The 2,242-nt window shown below is 40.6% G+C and overlaps 1 long non-coding RNA gene across 1 annotated transcript; it reads right to left on the bottom strand.

Annotated features, from left to right (window-relative positions):
• Positions 1-138: 138 nt before the first annotated feature.
• On the bottom strand, positions 139-1,220 carry LOC126410411 (uncharacterized). The gene is made up of 2 exons (XR_007574339.1): positions 1,087-1,220; positions 139-484 (listed from the first exon to the last, which is right to left on the bottom strand). It is a non-coding gene; the product is annotated as an uncharacterized LOC126410411 (long non-coding RNA).
• Between the last annotated feature and the right edge of the window lie 1,022 nt (positions 1,221-2,242).

The raw sequence follows: 2,242 nt of genomic DNA, 5'->3' as shown, positions 1-2,242 counted from the left end.
CCGCTCTGCTATTGATGCATCCGTTAACGAGGCGCTGCCAGATAAGTCGCGCTGCCGCTGTGTCTATTTGCCTTGCGCAAATCCCAAATTTCGATTGCTCAACTTATCTTGGTGAGATTTAAAGTTTGCACAAAAAAATGCTGCCAAATTCATTTTATTTGTTCCACATGAGGAACGGAAAGAGGAAAACAGCATTTGACAAGAGAGAGAGAGAAGGATAGGAATTCAGGCATCAAAGACATCACTACTACTTGCTAGTTGCATCCCCACCACAGACAGTCGGCGAAAAAAGGGCCTATAAACGACTAGTTTTCAGATGGGCATGGCGTCTCGCACATGCATCGCCTCCGGAAGCCCTGGCAGGAGCCCTTAGGGAAGTGTTCAGTGCGGCAGATGTTTGCGCAGTTCGTGTCGCTGAAGCACAGGCCGTGGAACTTGAGGCTGGGAGTCGAACAGATCCTCGCCTCTGCTTTCTCCACATCCCCTGTTTTGAAATGGAAGTTTAAAAACATGTTAGATGTCCAGCCTTAGAGCGAAGTTAGTTAACAACAAACAATCTACGGAAGAAGTGGCATGTCCATAGTTTCCACAGTAATTTGTTCCTTTGTTTAATTTCACCATGGAACGGATACAACTTCATTCAGAATTTTCATCTCTTTGAGATCGATTCGAACATTCAAATGGTATACATAGCGCTGCTCGATCATGAGTGGGCGAGAAGATTATTCTAAACCCTACGGTTTGAAAGGCTGTGAATTCGATTAGGAAGTTGTGATTTGAGGGACAGTAGTCGTTAAGTCGGTCATTCCTATATAATCCATTTCTAGACTTTTCAAACGATTTGGTTTAGTGCATATTATTTGATAATGTGCATATTTCAAGGGTTTCGCATGATTTGCTTCGTCCTAGATACCAACTAAAATTCTAACAATTAATACATTTTCTAGCTCTTTTCTCAAACAATATCCGTAATGGACATTGAATCAGGATGGAAATCGAAAGAATTGCTTTAATGCGCCCAACAATAGTTTGTGTGTGTATATTATATATATATATATATAAAAGAGAGAGAAAGGGAGAGGGTACCGAAGGAGAGGAGCAGGAGAGCAAGGAGGAGGAAGGCAGGGAGAAGACGGCTGGTGCTCTTGGATGCCATTTTGTGTTTGTGATGGCGAACAAACTCACTCCTCCAACCCTACTTATTGACAGACAGGTAGGGGCGAATCTGCAAATATCGAAAAATAGAAGGCCGATTCTGAATTCTGATAATTACAAAATGTGGTTCTAGCTCTCCCTTTCAAGCGATAAGGGCGAGCTGTCAAAGTAGGTTGCTAACTGGATAGAAAGCGATGGGTTCAGAATCAAGGCCCATGGAAGGCCCGGCCCGGGTTTGTCCTGTTCATATGTTCAAATTCGAGTGCCGATGAAGAAAAGTAATTCGATTATTAAATTTCACAATTCGAGTGCCGATGAAGGCCCCCCTGGATGGTACTGACCACGATCTCGCACCATTTTCATCTTCTCCATAGCTATATAGTGTTTCTTCCGTCGACCTTCCATCCAGAGCTTTAAATGATTAGTGAGGGAGCAGACAAGTGTAGGCATGGCCTCTTATTCTCTCGCCCCCTCCTTCTGTCTCTTTCAAAAACGAGTTTTCTTGTAATAAACAAAATAACTGTATGGCTCCGAAATCCAATCGATCCCCACAAGATTTTGGAGCCGCGCATTGTGAGGGATGACGCTGGCTTCTAAGATTGTCTGGCATTTTTGTTATTAAAAAACTTGTTTATGTATTTTTTTTGCATTTAACTTTTTAAGATTTATTTTTCCTATTTGCCCAGATTTTCCTGAGATTTTAAACTTTACCTTTGTATTCTTTCTTGCATTTACTAAAAAATTTTATTTTCATGTTCTTCTATGTTACTTTTACAATTTATTTTATTATTATTTTTTTAAATTTGTTGAGATTTTCCTAGATTTTAAACTTTGCCTGTATTATACACCAAACAAAATTTGCCGTTTAAAATCCCTAAATGATATTTCTGACAACGAGTTCAATGTAGGAAACAAACACAAACACAAACACAAACACAGGATACTCGACGAGGCTTTCGATCGCCTAGCAGGTGTGAGCTCTGTTGTAGTCATGACTCATGAAGAAGAGACGAGGAAAGCATTGATACTATTTTTTGGTATTCAAGTCCATTGGATTGAGGACCCGATCTAAATCCCTTTGAAGTCT

The sequence above is a fragment of the Nymphaea colorata genome, chromosome 9 (assembly GCF_008831285.2).
Source record: "Nymphaea colorata isolate Beijing-Zhang1983 chromosome 9, ASM883128v2, whole genome shotgun sequence".
NCBI classification, from domain to species: domain Eukaryota; kingdom Viridiplantae; phylum Streptophyta; class Magnoliopsida; order Nymphaeales; family Nymphaeaceae; genus Nymphaea; species Nymphaea colorata.
Note: the sequence above shows the minus strand (reverse complement) of the source record. Positions and strands in the feature narration are given on the sequence as shown.